At 32.2% G+C, this 21,949-nt stretch overlaps 1 pseudogene; it reads left to right on the top strand.

The window, feature by feature from the left end:
* The first annotated feature begins 17,060 nt into the window (after positions 1-17,060).
* Positions 17,061-19,247, top strand: LOC122136324 (annotated as a pseudogene).
* Positions 19,248-21,949: the final 2,702 nt, after the last annotated feature.

The raw sequence follows: 21,949 nt of genomic DNA, 5'->3' as shown, positions 1-21,949 counted from the left end.
TTGTATTGCATAATAAATTGTTTTCTTAATGAATGTATTTCCTCGGAGATTTTTTGTTCTTCTGCACGTCTGACAAATATATCTAGTTCCACAACACACACACCACAGACACACACACACCACACTACGACTTGGAAGCATCTATTACTCACTTGGGATATATGTCTAACGGTTTTCGCGAGTCTATCTGCTCGGCTCATTCTCCATCTTTGCCATGAACGTTATTCTTGTTCCGCGACTGTCAGCAAAAAGGCTCATGAAGACTCTAAATTAAAGCACGGTGTCAATTGGTTAACAAACTGCGTTGTGCAGCACCTCACGTATTCCTCGTGAAGTTTAACAGTTAGAACGAGTGCGGTATGGCTTTTTGCACACCATCTGTTGTGTGTAATCGTTGCCGCGGGCGCATGTTGCCATTGTTATGAGCTGGATTGTTCCTGGAATTCACCTCACTACATTAATTTCACCTAAACCAAACATGGAGCTCGGGCGGCAGACCTCATATCTGAACGCAGACAGAAATGACATTCTAATTAATTTCTGGAAATGTCAAAAGAAAACTTCCAAGAAGGACGGCCAAAAGTACAACACGTGTCGACCAAAATAACCTTTATTATAACCGTTTAATGAATTGTTCAACAGCCAATATATCTCTCTATTCTGTTTGCTTATACAAAAACATGTTTGCTGACAGAAATCAAGCAAGAATGGCCATACAAGAGTGGAAAGTTAAAGTGTCAGATGATCAACCGACCACTATAGGGAAACTTATTCTGCAAACTATGCAGCCTTTTACAGACTCATTAAATATTGAGACCCACATTGGCAATACTTGGACTATAATGAAAGTTGATATCTAAAAATGAAAAATCACGAATCCCATTACAAACCCCAAACAGAACAGTTATAATGCGAAGATTTTTATCCGTTTATCCAATATGTTCTCATAAAAATGACTCTTAATGGAGACGTGCTCTAGTTAGTGCTGAATATGGATGGGAATCGTAAGGAATTTAATGATTCTGGCTGTGATTCCGATCCAGTTAAAGATTCCAGTGCCTTAATGATTCCATTAACGAGTGTTTTAGTACTTCTGAGGAAACACCAAATATTTAATGTAATACTTATGGGAACCTATTGTTTACATATATTACAAACAGGATCACGAACAAAAATACTGTATGTTTCGAAATGTTTAAATTGTTTATTTTAAGTGTTATTTATTATATAAACTGTATGAAGAGAATGCAATGCAATTCATTCTTGATAAAAACATTTGCCAAATGCATATGTAAATGGAAGTCATTATTAAAAAAAAAAAAAGTTATTTGAACACTAATTTGCACACTTATTTAGACATTTTGAAAAAACAATAATGTAATATTAAGAACATTTTTCAATGTTCTCAGTGTGTGTGTGTGTGTGTGTGTGTGTGCGTGTGTGTGCTTATACACTGTATAAATAAATAAATATATATATCGATTATATATATATATATATATATATATATATATATCTATATATATATAGATATATATATTAAAAGAGTGGTGCTATAAAATTAAATTTTTCCATTAATATTTTTAATGCAGATATTTAGTTTATATATTTATTGATTCTAGTGAAACCTTTTTGTTGAGCGTTTAATTTTTGCCATTTTTAGTCTTTAAATACACCTGTAACACCTAATGCTAGCAGTAACAAACCTGTTAATGTCGGTTAAAACAGTAAGTTTTCATATTAGATTCAATGACTAACATGTAATTACATTTAATGTAATTTTACAGTAAAATACTGGTCAAACATAACTGTTTTCTCGAATGTGAAAAAGAGGACAAATTCACTTGTTATAAATTTACAGGGAAAAACTGTAAATTGACCACACCAAGAATTCCCTGCATGACACTTCACTATTTGATGTTTTTTTTTTCTTTTATCCTTTTTTTGTTGAATAACTAGAACATTTGTAGTTCTTCTGATTTTCAGTTTTTTCTTATCACAGCGCATTTACATATAGGGTTAAATCTTACATCTAATTGTTTTAACATTAATGTTTTATGGCAGTTTGATGGCAATTATTTGAGTACAATCAAATGTTGTCACCATCGGAGTGTGGGGTTTATTTATCTTAATTGTGTGAATGGACCGACTTGTGCCCCGTTCTATATGTAAAAGCCTATTGCCCTCCCCCAGCTCTTAGAAAAGCTTCTTGTTGTCAAAATAGATATTAGTACTGACAATATGTTGTTTTTATTAATATTACATCAGTTAAGTGAAATACAGTAATTTTATTGTGAATAAAAAGTACAGTCTGGTACCAAACCTAAAATGTGTGCTTCCTACTGTTTTTTTATGGGTGGAAGTTCTTGCAACCACAGCTGCTGGTATTTCACCGTAAAAAAAACACAAACAAATTAGTCGTCATGATATAGCCTATATAGTTTTTAATTATTTTGTAGGATTTACTCTACATCCCTAAAAATCATGGAATGCAGTAGTCATGCATTTGATATAATCATACTTTGTGCACACAGAGGTCAGATCATTTCTTTAAGTGTTTTTTTAAACAGAGGCCTTTGACAGAACAACACTGCGGTTCCGGTGGTGGAAGTTTGGACGGCAGAACACCGGTGGCGAGATAAGAGGAGTAAGGGTAGGAGCACTAAACACAGAGATGGAGGCCATTTACAACATTCTGTAAAGTCTTACAGAATACACGCACACACATGCAGCGCGATAAATACAGAGCAAAACACACTACTTTAATCCACCATCCTCGGGCCGAAATGTGAAGCTTCTTCTGAAACCGTTAAGTTGAAACATCACCCAAAAAAACTTCAGAAAGAGAGATTGTGACCAATATTGTATTTTTAACAAATACTTTCTTTCCTGTGAATTCATCAACATATAGCACTGCACCGCAGCATACAAAAATACATCTAATCCCATCTTTTTCCTTTTAACATGACACTTCTGACATGGATGGTTAAACTTGAGATGAGAATATGTACAAAATGCGGATATCAAATCAGAATCCCAGCTCTAATTCCGTTCACAAAGCTTCAGACAGCCAGAAGCGAAACCACACTGGACCGCAGCGGCTCAAACCATCCATCAGCTCACAAATAACCTTGATGTTTCTGCAAGAAACTGACGAAGCCTTTTTAGAAGAGCTCCAGACTGACACGCCAGGTGCCAAGACAGAAGGTAACTTCACATTTTCACAATTAAACCGAGCACACCCAACGCTTCTGAAGGAACAACAGAACAATAAAGACTCAACTCGGCGACACATTGTTATTATAGCTTAACTAGAAACCATTTAAAAAATTTATAAAATAACGAAATAAAAATAAAACACTGTCCTAACTTAAAATAAATAGGAAAACTTTAAAACTGATTATATTGCTACAAAAGTACAAATCTTCTTATTATTTTGCTTTTTAACATTTCGCCACCCATTTTAATTGTACCTAAAATACTAAAAACTGACATTGGCATATTAAAATTATAATAACTAAAATTACAAAAACACCACACAAAACTAACTAAATGCCGGCAGTGTTATTATAGCTACTGTAACTAATCAAAATCTAATTTTTAATTGACACTTGTACTAAAATACCTAAAACCACAACAAAAAAAGAAACTATATGGCCCACACTTAAGAAAAAATATAAAATTTGACAAAAACACAGACAACACACACACACAAAAAAAAAAAAAAAAACTTTCATTACCTTTAAAATAAAAGATGTTTAAATTGTATTTATTTATGTTTTTTCAGCTAGAAGCCAAGGCAACATTTCTCATTTTTGATTTATTTAATTGAACTTGCCTCTAATAGGGCTAAAACGTAAATACAAAAATTAAGGACCAAACTACAGACATAAGAACCAAACAAGAAAACACTAATCAAAATTTTAAGAACACATAACAAACACTGACCCTAACATTTAAAAAACTAAAACAAAAAATATAAAAATAAAAACGAATTCAAAATATTAATTAAAATGCATATAGCTTCAATTACCACTAAAATTTACACGCCATCCCTCAATGAGATACACTCATCCCTCAATTGATATTAAAATGAAAGTCTGAGAGTATGGGTTTTTATAAAATGTTTTTTGATTAATATACACTGTTTTTTATATCAATGTGTGTTATATTTTTGTATATTGTGATATGTTACAATCACTTGTCGCGTTAACCCCCCAACTTAAACTAGAAGGTCATCCACTTCATTCATTTGCAGCTGAAATAACACATTTCTGTATAGATAAATTAACATAGGTGATTTAACATAAATGTTCTTTTATGAATTATATTCTTGGATGAATTAGATAATCAAGAGAAACATTCTGAGACTCACAATCTGGCTCTCCATTTAATCTTGATGCTGTCTACAAGACAACATCTCCTTGGTGATTACTCTTTCATCTCGGACAGGGTACCACTCCATCACGTGATCGAAGACAAGAGTCCACATACCACAGTCTCTCAAACTCCTCAAGGACCCTCGATCACGTCTCAACCTGAACATTCAGCGCCTCCTGTCCGTCCTGAGTGGATGACCTTTGTGCAGTGCTACTTCAACCCAACAAAACGAAAATCATCAAATATTAAAGGTGGCGCGAGTTTAACGATAATGTGGCAGCCAATTCTTCTCGTGCCGTCTGAGCCACATTATTAATTCATTGCCGGTTAGAACCACGATTCTTTCCACACGGCCTGATGCCACATTATTAATTCATGCGGTTAAAACGACTTTCCACAGAATTATTGGAGGTGTTTCAATGGATTGGTTATTGTTTTGTAGGGTGGAAGTTTTATAGGTATGTGGAATGATGCTTTACCATAATGATAGATGAGAGGAAAGTGTGTGATTTTGTTTTTTGATTTCTTGATTGTTTATTATTTAGAGATAAGTGTGAATATGGATTAATTGTGGGTAACCACAGATGATATTATTGACAGTTTATCTAAGAGGATGCTGTAGATTTTATATTTTTTTTTTGATGGTTGTAGTGGGTTAATTGTGGGTAACAACAATTTTGAAAAAAAAACATATGGGATATGTGTTATACATTTTGTTTTTGTGTAAATGAACCATAATCTTCTAACTGTCAAAAACTAAACCCGACACTATTGTACAGGTGGATCTACACACAACAAAATTGCTATAATTTCTTGAATTTTTTATTTTTTTATTTATTTTAATTAAACTGATTTTATTCCAGCTAGTTGCCAAGGCAATATTTATATTTTCATTTTAATTTAACTTGATGTACTACAAAAAAAAAAAACAAAAAAAAAAAAACAAAACAAAAAAAAAAATAATAATTAAAAACACTACTAAAAAAAAAAATTACAAACACTATAGACATTAAATAATAATTATAATATTATTAATTGTAAAAGTGTTAATTTAGTTAATTAAATCAGGGTTACTATAGTTAACTAAAACCATAAAAAGTATCACTTAAAATATATATATATATATATATATATATATATAAAATTTTATTTCAGCTAGCTGACAAGGCAACATTTCTCATTTTTGCATTTTTGTTTTCATTTAACTTGATATATATAAAAATAACTAATCAATAATAATTACAACAAATTTAAATTAAAATGGCAAAAATGACTCAGTGTTATTATACTTAACTAAAACCATAAAAAGTATCACTTGAAACAAGTATAAAACATTTTTGGTTTTATCTTAGCTCTAGCTTTTAAGACAGAGCAACATTTCTCATTTTCATTTTCATTTCACTTGATGCTAAAATGACTAAACCTGCTCTATACATTCACACTAACCCTTCATGTATTTCTGTTATTTTATTAATGCATTTAGTCACTTATTTAATTAATTAATTTAATTAATTAATTGCTATAAATGGTCAGGCCTGAATGGAATCATACAGAATGGGAAAAAAATCAATAAATAAAAATAAATCATTGTTTTATGCAGAAGTCACTGGTGTTGAATGTCTCTTTAAAACACTCGGCGGGGTTTCGTGTATTATTCTGTCAATAATCTATTACACCAACTCATCCCCTGTGATCAAACACTCGTTATCAGATACACCCCACAGAACAATTAACCAGCCACGAGTAAAAACCATAGGAAAATATAGATTAGGTCAAACTGTGATAAATCATTTATCATGCATGTTTTACATCAGATGACATTCAAACAAAGTCCAGGCATAAAGCTGTCTGACAGAAGTGGTGTTACTGTCTTAAAACATGATGGATGCATGTTATTAAAAACAATAAAACATTTAATGGAAAAATCAAAAAATCTGTTCAATATTGTGACATTTGTCAAATGTTATATTTTACTATTTCGCTCTAAAATTTCACTTCAGTGAAATAAAGTAAATAAAATAATGCAGTGGAAAATGGAAATATACATTAGACTGTTTCAGGTTTTGAGTCAAAAGTCCAATTATACAATTTTTTTTTTATTTTTTGTAGCAGTGGTTGTGTACAGTGTGCTTGTTTCAAACACTTCCAGAAATTAAGATATTTTGTGAATCTTATCTTCAAAAATATATATTTTTTTCACATTAATTACAATTTTTTAAATCAAGCAATGCCTTAATACCTTTTAAACTTACCTCATAATCAGTTTACTGTTTATAGTTTACAGAAAAGCCCTCAAAAAAGGCACAGAAATTCAAAATTAAATAAATTAATTTAAAAAAGAAATGTGCACTTTAATTTACAGTATATTTTTCCACAACACATCTGTATTTCAAATCTATTATTGTGTATTTAAGGACTTTTCTGTATGTAAAGTGTGACAACTAGCCCCGGTTTATCCTCCAGTGCATGTATTTTTTAGGTATTTCTGTAAAAAATGCACAATAGAATTTAAAGTGTGACAACTAGCCCCTGTTTTTAATAAGATGATACTAATTATTTTTTTTTCTTTTTTACTTTGTTGTTTTGAATGTGATTTGTTGCTGTTTCCTTGCGCAATTTACTAGCAGTGTTTAAGTGACAATTGTTTTATGACCAATTTGTTTTAGTGTTTTCCTTAAGCACTTTTCTTGTAAATATTTGAACCCAGTGTTCAAAGACTGATCAAATATATGTGATTTATATGTGAGTTTGTAAATGGAAGAATACGGGAAAATGAGGACATGACAAATATACTACAGTGATGATGATGAGCGGTGCGCCCTTCTGCACACACAAACCTCTAAATTCTTTGTTAAATGTCAGTTTATATAACGCATGACTTCGTATCTACATTCTACTTAATTACGAACAGTATTTGACAGATCAAGAGCTTCACGATGATCCGCACCTGCCGCGTAATGCAGAAACTGCGCATCTCCAAACTGAAGACGCGAAACCCTGAACGGGATCAAATCAACGCTTACCTGCCGCCAGACACACTGGCAACAGCACTCTGAAGATCAGACCACACACCACCTCAGAAGCCATCGTTCCCTCAGATGAGAAGGACAAACTGCAGCATCCAACGGCCAGATGTCCTGACCCGGGACGGGAAGGCATCCTTCGAGCGCCTTTACACCGGATCCTCCATGCGTCCTGCATGAAAACTTCCTGTTAAGGACTCCCTTTGTCTAAAAAAGTGCTTTAGGTGTGTCTCGAGGGGGTGGAAGTGTTTAATTTAACTCATGATGATACAGAGATGTGGCATTCGTTTGCGCAAAGTCCCTTTTTTTCTCCAGCGCGCATCAGGCTCTCCAGCGGCGCCTCTGCGCCAGAGCGCACACGGAATGCGTCCGAAAAACCGCGTGAATCCTGGAAAAAGTATATAAATCACTTCGTATCCTGTGGACCAAAGCGAATGAATCTGATTCAAGTTCTTTAAGGCTAAATAAGCCGTCCCATAATCACTTAAAGTCACTCATGTAGATGTAGGTGGGCTTGGTGACTTCCTCGCTTCCATCTCCACACAGCTGCTCTGAAAAGACACAGGCTTTCCGGTCAATGACAAACGCCCTTTCCTGAGTGATGGAGCGCCGGTCCAATCAGCGGCCGCGGGGGGCGGGGCCTGCGAACCCGAGGGACGCTCCATTTGATTGCTGTTTTACTAGGAACTCATCACCATTACAACGGGGCTTCTAGAAAAGATTTTATCACAGTCATGTACTCTTTTCTTTAGCTGACTAAGCCAACTGGGAAGTAATAAAAGCCAGTCGCATAAATGGATTGATAGCCATATATATATATATATATATATATATATATATATATATATATATATATACTATATATATATATATATATATATATATATATATATATATATATATACTATATGTATAATAGTATATATATATATATATAGATATACACACACAATCATTTGACATATTATTTTCACCCCAAAAAGGTTAAGGAGACTTAAGAAACATTAAGACGAAAAACAAGGTAGCAAATATAAATTTTTCAGTTCAAAAATCAAATTTGATTGTCAAAGCACCACAAGTATAGGGTTGGTAAGTGTTTTTTTTTTTTTTTTAATTATTGCTATTTTTTCAGTAAGAAGGCATTAAATTGATCAAAAGTGACATTAAAGATATTTATAATGTAACAAAGATCCCCATTTCAATAAATACTGCTCTTTTGAACTTAAAACTTAATAAAATGTATCAGTTTCTACAAAAATATGAAGCAGCACAACTGTTTTCAACATTGATGATAATCAGAAATGTGTCTTGAGCAGCAAATCAACATATTAGAATAATTTCTGAAGATCATGTGACAATGAAAACTGGAGTAAAGATGCTGAATGCTCAGCTTTTCAACATCAGGAATAAATTACATTTTATATTATTATTTTAAATGAAACTAATATTATTTCACAATATTACTGCCTTTACTGTATTTTCGCTCAAATAAATACAAAAGAAACTGCTTTTAAAAACATTTTTAAAAATCATGCTGACTCCAAAGGTTGAATGAAAGAATCTTTCAAATATACAGTTTACCAGAATACAATAATAATAATTATTATTTTATTTAATTATATTTAGAGTGTGCTTGCAAAAACAATTTTAATTTTTTAAGTTAAAGTTTTTTAGTTTTATACATACGGTGATTAATAAAGTAAGTTAATTTTGAAAGTAATAATTTCTGAGGTGTTACAAAAACACCTCGTGACTGACTGTTTAGAGTGTGCCTCCATCCAAAGTTGCTCACAAAGACAAAAAAGGGTACTGAAAGAAACAAGAATGAAAATAAATAAATCAATCAAATCTGTGCAATAAGGCAGAACAGATCCTTATATCGCTGCCAGGATATCAGAGAAGTAAATTCAGCAAAGTCTAATCTTAAATAAAAATCATTTTTTCTACTTTTGCATCACATTGTGAAAATGCATGAAAGAAAATGATTTGGCGATTACAGTTTTATTTCAGATTTATACATGATGTTGCTGGATTTTGCTCCCTTTAATCATTATAAGTGACCTCAACTTAAAACATATTTTAACTAATATAAATATTAAATGTGAAATGTGTAGTATAAAAATTATGTGCCATTAAATAAATAACGATTATGTGGCAGTGAACCCATAAAAACAACAAAAAAATCCACTCAAGCCATAATTTTTTTTCAGAAGTGCAAAAGTCTGAGAGTATAGAATTTCTCATTTAAACCTGAAATGGAGCATCAAATATAAACAAATTATTTAATAATAATAATAAATCAAGAAGAAAAATCTTTCAATAGACTGTGTTCTGTTTCACAAGGCAAGCAGGTCACTGATCAAATGTCAGTGAATGATACTGATTGTGAATTAGTGAAATTAAGATGTAGAATTTAGTTGTTATTAATAATGACTTTCAGATATTATGAAGACTTTTAAAGACCCAAAGATGGACAGAAATGAATAAGTAACAGATAAGTGGACTAAATAACAACTGAAGTTCCCTTTTGGACAAAAAAAGTAAAAAAAAGTTAAATATTAAAACACATCATAAAAATTTGCTCAAATTATTCATAAATCATAAATTGATTGTATCGATCATAATAACATCAGACAAAGTGTTAGTTGCTTTAAAATAAACCATCTTTTCTGTTGGTTGCTTCTCTCCATATCAAACATTTTTTTTTAACACTGTACTAACCGTCCATGTTGTTTTATAACCAAAGGTCTAGTTAAGAAGCTTCTGTTTGCAGCTAGTTTGCTTCCCTGACGTCTATTCCACCAGAGATCTTCAACAACTATTAAAGCCCCGCTGTTCCCTGCACATGCAGGTTAGCAGTGGATATGTGATCTAATGCTGCAGGTGAGGCATCAATAACCCATTTGTCTGACATTGTGTTTGTTCATTAATGGTGTTGATTATAGGAGATCTGAGAGCAGGTCTCTCATGCTCTTTAAAAACTGCACATCAACTCTGGGCCTCAGGATGGCATCAAAATTTTAACACAAAGCACTTACACCGGATCAAACTTCCTGGATGTTTAATTCCTTGGCTCTCATAAGTAGCTAATAATAGAATAATGTCTATAATCTATATACTTAGTAGTCTGCATGCACATTTATTACCTATCACATATAGACACAGATGCAGACAATTAGAGATGAAATATTAAGCATAAATATTTAAACCAGCAGTACCTTCATGCTGAAGATGATGAAGCAAACATCAACAAGCTGCTTTTACAATTTTAAACATGCTTTTTGTGGAAAATCCTCACTGACAGTGTTCAGGAAACCGGCTCCAGACATCCTTACTGTAGGAAGAGTGAAGAAAAACACCGAAATCAATCACTTTTTAGTTCAGATAGAATCATAATCTTGTGTATTGGCAAATGTAATAGTGTTTACCTGAAAATAGTCTTTCTTGTTCAAATCATATAACTGTACAGAAACTAAATCCATTTTTGATACAAGTTATCGACAAATGTTACATTAGTCAGAAATGTTACATTATTCCAATAAAATACAGTAAAATGCAGTAATGTTTTGAAATATTATTACAATTTAATATAACTATTTTTGAATATATTTTAAAATGTAATTTATTCCTTTGATCAAAGCTGAATTTTCAGTTGTGCCGCTGAATATTTTTGTGGAAACTGTGATTCTTTGATGAATAGAAATTTCAAAAGAAAAACATTTATTTGAAATAGAAATCTTTGTAACATTATAAATATCTTTACTGTAACTTTTGATAAATTGAATGCTTCCTTGCTAAATAAAAGTATATTTAAAAAAAAAAAAACTCTTAGTGTAGTGGCCATGAATCAAAGCTTCATTACATTTACATTACATTTACATTTAGTCATTTAGCAGATGCTTTTATCCAAAGTGACTTACAAATGAGTACAATGGAAGCAATCAAAAACAACAAAAGAGCAATTATATACATTCATTAAAGTTCCTTTAACATGAAACACTAAATAGACATTTTAATCTCCAGAGAATTTCACAATATTCACTCGACAAATCATTTTGACAAACGTCTCTCCTCCTTTAAAGTCTTTTCAGTAAAGCATAGGATCAACAATCACGCCTGAGTGGCTTGCAGCTAATCAATACTGAGCGAAAGGAAGTGATTGATCAATATCTATAGTTTTTACGATTGTTGTTTGAGGATGGAGACTCCATGACGAACAGATGTCAGGAAACATTCACTTTCTATCCATAATTCATTAGAGAGAACGAGTTAAACCAAAAGAGACGTCTTTTCTGATGCCGGTCCAGCCCAGAACATGGGTGGAAATCATCTCCGATATCCACCAACATTTCAGTTATGAAGAAACATAAACGTGATTGATTACACAGGTCTCGTTTAATGCACAGCAAACGTTTGTTTGATTGTCCATCAGAAAACCAAACTGCATGCTGATTGATGTTTTGATCATAAAACGATGCCAGGGGATGTTACGCTCTTTTGCTAAGGATCGACCGTAAACTAATTTTTTTCTACAGTCACAGGAATATATAATAAAAACTGCAGTATTTGTAACTGGCATAGATCCATGTGCAGAGCATCTGACTTACGACATCCATTAAGAGCCATTTATAGAAGCTTAACAAGTTTGCCTGAATCACAGCTGATTTAGAACTAGATGAATTTGAAATGAAATTACAGTTAGGCTTCTAGATATCAGTGCAAAACAAGTAATGATAGTAGTGTTTGCTAAGGCAAAGTCTCTTAGACTCTTGGGCTGAGTTCTTTTATTTGGGCCTTTAAATACCCTTGCAACCGCCTAGTCTTATTATACTTAACATTAAGCATAAAAAAAAAACTGTTCAAAAAAAAGTTACCCAAAATAAAATAGGCAAGTAAACACCCTAGCAACACTTTATCTGAATTTCATGAGGAGCCAGTGTAGAGATGCTAAGATGTCATCACTCTTTCTTTACCCCTGGACAAGATGTGTTTTGTATGGGGCAAAGAAGGAAGGGAAAGATATATATATAACTGAATTAGTTTGTCTTTTATTTATTAAGTGAGTGGGTGATTATTTCCAAGTCCTTATTAAAAAGAAAATGTTTTATTTTAGTGATAGAACTCAGGTGATAAAAGCTACCCCTATCAACAGCATTGAACTGCTTACTGAAAAGTAGTAGTGATTTGAAAATCACTCCAAGACCCCTTACATGATCTTTTACATTCGACCACAGAGGACCTAACTGAGCAGCCAGGCCAGGTAAGATAAGATATGCTATATTTCTGCTGAAAATAAGTATGGGTGGGGGGATGTGTGTTTAATTTAATTGAGGGATGAATATTGTTGATTGTTGGGGGACACAACACTGTAATTGAGTCGCAGTAGAGGAAGTTGTCCAAATTTACAGAGAACCATTCTTTAAAAGGAAAATCAATGGAGGGCAGTTTCTTATGGTCAGTTGTGTTGAATCGGGTCAATGGAGTAAAACTAAGACGACAGGTGAATCTGAATCCATGGACAGTTGATCATCAGTAGGACTAATATGAGATTCAGTGCTATCCAAATGTCTGAAACCAGACTGAAATGTATGTAAGATGTTTAATTGTTAATACATTTAAAACTAAAATTATATAAAAATCTAAGCAAGTAAACATCCCAGCAATGACCCTATAGTAACCACATAGCAGCACACAGAACAGGGTTATTATAGTTAACTAGAACCATAAAAGGAACATTTTCATTACCTGAAATAAAAATTAACTGAAATAAAATAAGATATTAACATTTTATTTCAGCTAGTTGCTAAAGCAACATTTCTTATTTTAATTTCTTTTAGCTTGATGTACTAAACTAAAACTAAAATTTTAATCGATAAAATTAAAAACTATACAGACATATTTAAAAACAATATATAAAAATTACAAAAAAAACAAAAAAATGAAAACTAACTAAATTCAAAATGGAAAATCTAAAAACATAAAAATGTTTATAAACACTATAAAAGTATCGCAACAATACTAAAATATCCCTGGCTCTGAACATACGACATTCTAGGATCATGACGGCAAGATTTACACACTTCATGTTAAAGAAAATGAGCTGGTAAAAACACCACAACTGGGAATATTACTAATGGATTCCTCTGTGCTGGAATGAGTGTGTGGTCAACCAATCACAGCATGTTATCTGTAACAGTGATGTCACATGACCCTGTTTCTTCAGTGCTCTTATGTAATCGCACAGCTTTACATTAGGCGTGGTGTTCCAGGTATCACTTTCTTCAGAACATCATCGTCCTCATCCTCATTAGAGCCCTAAAACATTGATGATAACCTCTTAACAACCAACCACCATCTACCTTTAAAGCTCTGCATTATTAACGACTCTTTTTAGCCATCTATACAGTCAGAATTAGTGTTTGAGAGCCGACTGATGCTTTTAAGTTTCAAAGTTTGTTTGTCACGTGTCCAATAGGGAAGACAAATGTTCGTATCTGTGAGATTGTGTTACTGTGAATAAGAGAAAGATAGATACACAAACATATATACAACAAAATATACAGAAAATATGTAAAAAAATGATATGACTAAAAAAAAAAAGAATTCACGAAAAGTCAGCTGTGGTAGTCAGAAAAATCACTGTAAAAGAAAAAAAAACATTTCAGGCATTATGGGATGGCAGGTTAGTGCCTGTATAGTTTTCATTACTGAATATATCATTAATTCATGTAATTTTAATATATATCAGCATACCTGAACTACTAAAATCTGCTCTAAATATAATCATTTAATGATAAACACCATAATAATACATGTACTTAAATAGAAAAGCACATGACTTGATAAAAAAAAAAGATGTTCGGGAAATGTCAGACTCATAACTTTACTTACTCACATACATGTATACATAAACGTAAAATACAGGAATTCTCTTGGTAAAATTTAATTAATAGATTTTATGTATATGTAAGAGTAATATATTGGAATTCTCTTTTAAATTACCTTACCATGCATGTATTGTCTTAAAGTGAAAATTGATATAATTTCCCCCCCATTTTTTAGTATTTAAAAATATATTTTTATATAATTAACATAATTTATATCTATACTATTAACTTATAAAGCTATTTGACATTTTTAACAGTACATTTATTGTCTCATTAAATAAAAAATGTGATATAATTAAATTTTCAAAAAATATTTTACTAATATATTATAATATAAATATAACTAGTATATTTATACTATTTAACTTCTATAAACTGAATTTTGTCATTATCTTACCACACATATACTGTCTTGCATATAATTTATTTTACTCATATAATTTATTTAGGATTTTTTTGTTTTATTATTTTTATTTATTTATTTAAATCTCAGAAATAAACATGGTTATTTTGACTTGAGAAAATGCACATACTATGCATGATACACATGCTGCATATGGCAGAAAAAGAGTATGTTAGTATGCATTGCAAACAAACTCTTTACCATTGGGGTCTGGGTTATCTTTGTTGTTGATGTAGGTTGTTTTTTTTTCTGTTTAATTTGAAAGTCAGATATTAGATCTTGTCAATTTGCATTCAGGTCATCATAAAACTACACGAGACAGTGGAAAAGCTCTCATCTCTTTGATAGAGTCAGGAGATACACATGAATTGAACTGAGAGGATATGATGAAGTGCAGGTGGAAGCGAGAGAGAAACGACCGTCAAATCGAATCACATGGCAATCTGAGTCCACACAGTCTGCTGAGTGGACAAACTCTGATCTTTAAACAACTTCCCACACTTATGAGTACTGACCATAATCTCATTACATAAAAGTTTAGATCAAGAAACACGCTTCATGATGAACCTCTCACTGACTTACATTCTGCTTAATTAAGCCATTAGGCCAGTTAAAGGTTGTAGACAAAACACAGCACTTTTAAACTTTTAAATCACTTTATGAAGATGGTTTTGAAAGCATTTGTTAAGATATTTGGACCTATTATTGAATTAATTTTGTGCTTAATTTAATTATACTTACTACAAGCCTAATCTTATTAACACTCATAAACATAATGGGTAGATTTTTGGTTGCATTTTTCTAAGTCTTTTTAAGAAGTTTGCTGTATTTTGGTATTTTTAGCCATTGTGCATGCTTGCATTATCGATACCAAACATACTGTCCTGAATTTAATTGAAAAAATATAACTTGAATTCAAAATTAATTTGATTTAATAATTTTTATAATGTTTTATAAATTCACTTTAAATAATTTAAACATAACTTTTTATAAAACTAATTTGGCATGATCTGTTAAACTGAAAATTACTATAATTTATTTAATATTTGTAATTTTTTTTTTAATTTTCAAAACTTTGAAATATATTTGTTATTTATTTTATTTTTGTTTTATTTTTATTTTGTTAACACTTATTTTGAAGTAATTTTGAAGTCTTGTTAAATTGAACATTTATATAAATGTAATAATTTAGATTTTTTTTATTTTATTTCAAAATTGATTAGAAACATTTTAAACATAAATTTGTATAATTTACATTAGAAATCTTAACCAAAAATGACACGTCGAATAAAATGAACCCTAACCCTAAATATTAAGATAACATATATACTAGAATACTACTGTATACTAAATAAAATACTAAAAACTTGAAATACTAAGAATGCATTTCAAAGCATTTTAGTGACACCTGCTGGTGAGAATGAATCACTACAACTTCAATCCTTCAAAACAAATAAGTTCTACTGTAAACACTAACTAAGCATTTCGAATAAACAACACCTCGTCCTTAAATGGTTTTAATTAACTCAGATTGAACTTCCTCTAAAATAAATATCTTAAAACACCTTTACTGACAAATGTAGCGCAGTATGTCTCCGGGTCTGTAGAGGGCTAAAGCTCTTTCTAATGCGTCAGACTCGGATGTAAACATTCATCATGGCGTCTGCTGTGTTCTGGTTTTTATTTCTGCTCAGTCTGTTTTTGCACACAAGAGGATTTACTGAAGTCCAGCAGATATCAGATTCATGCTACAAACCAATGAAGGACCACAGACCCTCATTCATTAACGTATGATCTTATGAGAATATATCTCATTTGTATATTTGTTTTATTTGCGATAAAACTTTTACACACCACTTACAAACGTACAGTACTATGGCAATATTTGGATAAGTACGATTTCAATATCTTGTATTTTAGTACCATGGTACACATCAGTAACATCATTTTTATTAATATTTTTTTTGTATTATTTTTTATGATTGTGTAGGAGTTTTTAAAATTTATTTAATTTAGGTAAATCTACCTAGGTCTAATTTTCTAAAGAATGTATTAAAATTAAATGAATTTCTGCACCAATCTGTCGGTGGGGTAAGAATAATCTTTTTATCCCCCTTTTTTAATTACATTCATGTATCTCACCCCATTGGCAGATTTTTTTCTTGTTTTTCTGTTTTTGGGGTTAGATTTATTTTTTTATCAAAATTATTTAATTTTATTTATGTAGTAAATTACCTTCACCTTTTACATGGAGGGTAAGAGGCGGGGCATTTAGGAAGGTGATGATATGTTATGAGGTGTTGTATCAAATCTAAAAGACACATGTTTACAATATATCTTCTGCTTTTATTAATGAACTGATATCATACTGGTTCTGTAATAATAATAATTTGTGCATGTTTTAGGACATACCCCCGGCCACATGAATATGTAATAAAACGTCTCTGATCTCCCAGCCTCCTGGGACTGGCGCAAACACTTAATGGCACATGGCAAAAACTATGTGAGCGTCACACGCAACCAACACATCCCGCAGTACTGCGGCTCCTGCTGGGCCATGGGCGCCACCAGCGCACTCGCAGGTCAGACTCAGGACACTACAGCAGAGTACAGGAAGTTCAAGTCAAACACATGCAGTTTTCCGTCTTGAACTTTCAGATCGCATCAACATCAAGAGGAACGGGGCGTGGCCTTCTGCTTACCTGTCAGTGCAGAACGTGATTGACTGTGGCAGGGCAGGCTCATGCTACGGTGGAGATCACATGGGTGTTTATGCTTATGCACACGAGCACGGCATTCCTGACGAGACCTGCAATAATTATCAGGCCCGAAATCACAAGTAAGACACCACCAAACTCTGCAAGACACATGAGATGCCCTATGAAACTGTATGGGAGGCTCATTTTTGGATGTGCACGCATTCATTCTATCAGTCACACTTATATCACGCGTATTTGAGAGATGATCATAAGATCAAATTTAGGATGTTTTTTTCGGCAACATTTTATAAATGAGGCCAATAATCTTGCAATTTTGAGAAAAAAGGAGGAAGTTTTGAATATGTTTTTGATGTGTGATATATAAGCGCGTTTTTTATAAGGAAGAAAAAAAACAGAAATGTGGAATACAAACTTGCAATTCTGAGAAAAAAACTGAATGTGAGATACTGTATAAACTCACAACTGTGAGAAAAGAATGCACAAGAATTATTATATAAGTATGTAAGAATTATTACAAAAGGTAAACTCTGTGAAGAATGTAACTGTGAGATATACACTCAAAATTGCAAGAATAAACGTCAGAAATGTGACAGTTGCATTTTTTTTATCTCATGGCAGAAACAGGCCTTCATAAAAGTGTTGTACGAGTTGCATATAAAAGGCATTTTTCTATCATTACAAAATGCAAATGTGTAATTATTGCAACTTGCATTAAAACTTTTCTCCAAGTACCAAGAAAGGAATAATTTCACTAATCATGCACTAATTTCTCCTGTATTTTATGCACACTGTAACAGTGCACTGCAGGTTATAGTGGATTTAAATATTACGTCTTTTTTTCTTCTCTTACTTTTTCTTTTTTCTGTAGAATGTGATTTATTTAATCAGTGTGGCACGTGCTCGTTCTTCGGCTCCTGCTCGATAATTAAAAACTACACCGTGTGGAACGTTGGAGACTATGGAGACGTCTCAGGACGAGATCGGATGAAGGCTGAGATCTACAAAAATGGACCAATCAGGCAGGTTCCACAGCCCATATTTTGAGTTAAATATAAATTAAAATGGTAAGCTACAAGTCTTGGGGTTTTGTGGCTGAGTGGAAGAATAAATATGATATGATGCAAATGATTATTTGGCTATAGTTCATTAACAGTGGGCTGTTTACAGCAGGGTTATTATAGTTAACTAAAACATATATTAAAAAAATACATAACATTTATTTTGTTGTGTTAAGTTGGCAAGGCAATATTTAGCATTTTTCATTTAGTTTTAAAGTAATGAGCTGAAACAACTAAAACTGAAATAAATAATAAAAAAAACTAATAAAAAAAACTAAACATATTTATAAAAGACACCAAACACCAAAAAAAAGACCAAAACAGAAGATTTATGAATAAAAACTTTTTCAAAATATTAATAAAACTATAATAGTATACTAAAACTTTACAGTTGGTACATTCATTCAATTCAAGCTATTTTAGATAGGCTTTAATCAAATTTCAGCTTGATGTTGTCTATCCCAATGAACTTTGCCGCTGTGTCAGAACAGTTTCGTTGTTTCTCTGTGTTGTAGCTGCTCAATAATGGCCACTAAAGGCCTGGAGGCGTATGATGGAGGGGTTTTTGCTGAATTTCACATTCTGTCTATGCCGAATCACATCATCTCAGTGGCAGGCTGGGGCGTCACGGAGGACGGGACCGAATACTGGATCGTCAGAAACTCCTGGGGCGAGTTCTGGGTGAGTAGAGTTACAGCGGCCTTCACAGGACCTGCTCAGCTTTACAGTAACCACACGATGAGACCTGTGGGTTAAAGAAGAAATTAAACAATGATGTCATTACAACTCCCCTTCATTTGGTGTGTTTCAACTTTGAAAAACCTTTAGTCTGTGCTTTTCTCTCCTCTCTGGTGGAATTGCGTCTGCTCTCTTATTGGTGTAAGTCGCCTGTTCGTCTTGTGTTTTATAGGGAGACGTCAGGCTGGGCCAGGATCCGTTCACCAGTGCCTATACAGGGAGAACCTGAAAGGAAACTGGGTACAATCTTGCCATCTCGGAGCACGACTGTGTGGCATACTGAGGCAGACCCCCAATCGTTACATAGATCAGGACCGAGCAGTTCTGACCTGAGATCAGACCTTACCGAGCACATAACTGCTAAGAAAGCCAATCTAATTGTTCTGGGTGTAAATAATTGTTGTCATATCAAATATGGGAGTTCTGTCACATTACAATCTTTGTAGTAGAGTGAGAATGGAAATGAGTGACAGTACACAATTAAGTGATACTTGATTATTTTATTAAAAATTTGCCAAACACTTAAGAGTTTTAACAAAGTATGGATGGTAACTTGAATTTAATGTTGAAATATTGCATATCATAAATCAGAAGTTCCCCTATAAATGCACTGTACCATTTGTTTTAGTTCTAAACAGAACACTAGAACAAAACGAATACTTTATTCTAAAAACAATTCTATACTTTTAGCAGTGTAGCAATTGAATAGATTTTTTTTTCTCTTTTTGTCTGTTTTAGTCATTGAATCTCTTTAACCTGATAAAAAAGGTGTCATTTTTCACTTTAAAGGAATATTTTACTCAAAAAATGAAAATTCAGTCATCATTTACTAACCCTGATTTTCTTCCAAACTATGTTTATTTCTTCTGTTGAACACAAAGGTTTTACTCAAAAAATGAAGAATGGTTGGTAACCAAATAGGTTGACGATAGCCAATGTACAGATCATAAAGCATGTAAAACATGAATGTATGTGTTTGTTATTAAATGCCAGACTTACAGTGCAACAGTACTTTGGGTCTAAGCTCCATCTCTCTTTTGGTGTTGGTAAGAAATATATAGAAAAATAAATGTAAAACATGGTCCACATTTCAGGGTTGTATTTGTTGTATCGCCTTTTAATTTATCTGGATTTTATTTTAAAGTCATTGTGTCTAGACAAGATGATTTCCATTGCTGTATTATAATAATCAGAATTTAATAAGGATCATAAGAATAATTACAAAAAATAATTATGTTAAGAATAACTGAAGAGGTAATATATGGACACAAAGAACATGAAAGTATTACAGGCGTGAAAATTTGTGGAGGGAAATAAAACATACAGTACAGACCAAAACGTTTGGAAACATTACTATTATTTTATGTTTTGAAAGAAGTTTCGTCTGCTTATCAAGCCTGCATTTAGTTGATCAAAAATACAGAAAAAAATGTAATATTGGAGATATATTATTACAATTTAAAATAATTGTTTTTAAATTTTATTATACTTTAAAGTATCATTTATTTCTGTGATGCAAAGCTGAATTTTTAGGATCATTATCACATGATCCTTTAAGAAATCATTCTAATATGATGATTCATTAACAAGTTGGGAAACAGTTCTGCGACTTAATATTTTTTCAGAACGTGATACTTTTTTAGGATACGTTGATGAATAAAAAGTAAAAAAAAAAAAAAAAAAAAGAACGAAGAAGCTATGTTATTTAAAATATAAATATTTTGTAATAACAATATACACTACTTGGTCAGTAATATTGGGGTCAGTCAATTTTCAAATCATACTTTTATTAGCAAGGATGTGTTAAATTGATAAAAAGTGAATAGCAAGGATGATAATATTATTAGATATATATTATTAGAATTTTTTTTATTTTGAATAAATGCAGTTCTTTTATTCATTCAAATATATATTAGACAGCAGAGAACTGTTTCCACCACTCATACATAAATCAGAATATTAGAATGATTTCTAAAATGATAAATGTGATAGACAGGGATGTTACATGTGACACTGAAGGCTGGAGTAATGACTGCTCAAAATTTCAGCTTTGCATCACAGGAATAAAATTATATTTTTTTTATTTTTACGTTGTAATAATATTTCACAATATTACTGTTTTTTCTGCTATTTTTGATCAAATAAATGCAGGCTTGATGAGCAGAAACAAGAAACTACTTTCAAACTTCGTGCTACTGTATACACCTATATAATAAATATTATTATAGTAAAATTTCTAGTTTTCATCATGCACTCTATATATTTACACATACACACACGATAATCAAGGAAGGCACAATGAGTTACAGCAGATTCAACAAAAACATTTAGTATGTCATAATTCATACCCTTATTATGCATAAATACAGTATTTTTTTTTATTGTTTTTTTTAAGAGACGCTAAAATTACTGTCAGAAATTCTTTCTTTAAGGTAATTTCTTCGTGACATATCTGTTTATACCATTGCTGTCCTCTCATCTGGGCTTAGCAAACAGCACTAGCAGACGCTGCATTGGTCAGAACTGACTGAAGGAAGCCCTGCAGTTCGTTTACATCATCTCCTGTCCGTCAAACAGACCGAACCAAGACATGGTTCCCGGCTCCAGGATAAAACAAGGGCACTGGGCTGGATAATCACCCCGCTGTGAGTATGCTGAGAGGCGCAGCCCTGCTCTTGCCTTTCACCGCGGATCAACTGATGGATGCACGCGAGCGCTTTTATTAAGATGCATCATTTGA

Source organism: Cyprinus carpio, chromosome B2, assembly GCF_018340385.1.
Source record: "Cyprinus carpio isolate SPL01 chromosome B2, ASM1834038v1, whole genome shotgun sequence".
NCBI classification, from domain to species: domain Eukaryota; kingdom Metazoa; phylum Chordata; class Actinopteri; order Cypriniformes; family Cyprinidae; genus Cyprinus; species Cyprinus carpio.
The sequence above is the reverse complement of the archived record's forward strand: the minus strand, read 5'-3'. Positions and strand labels throughout refer to the sequence as shown.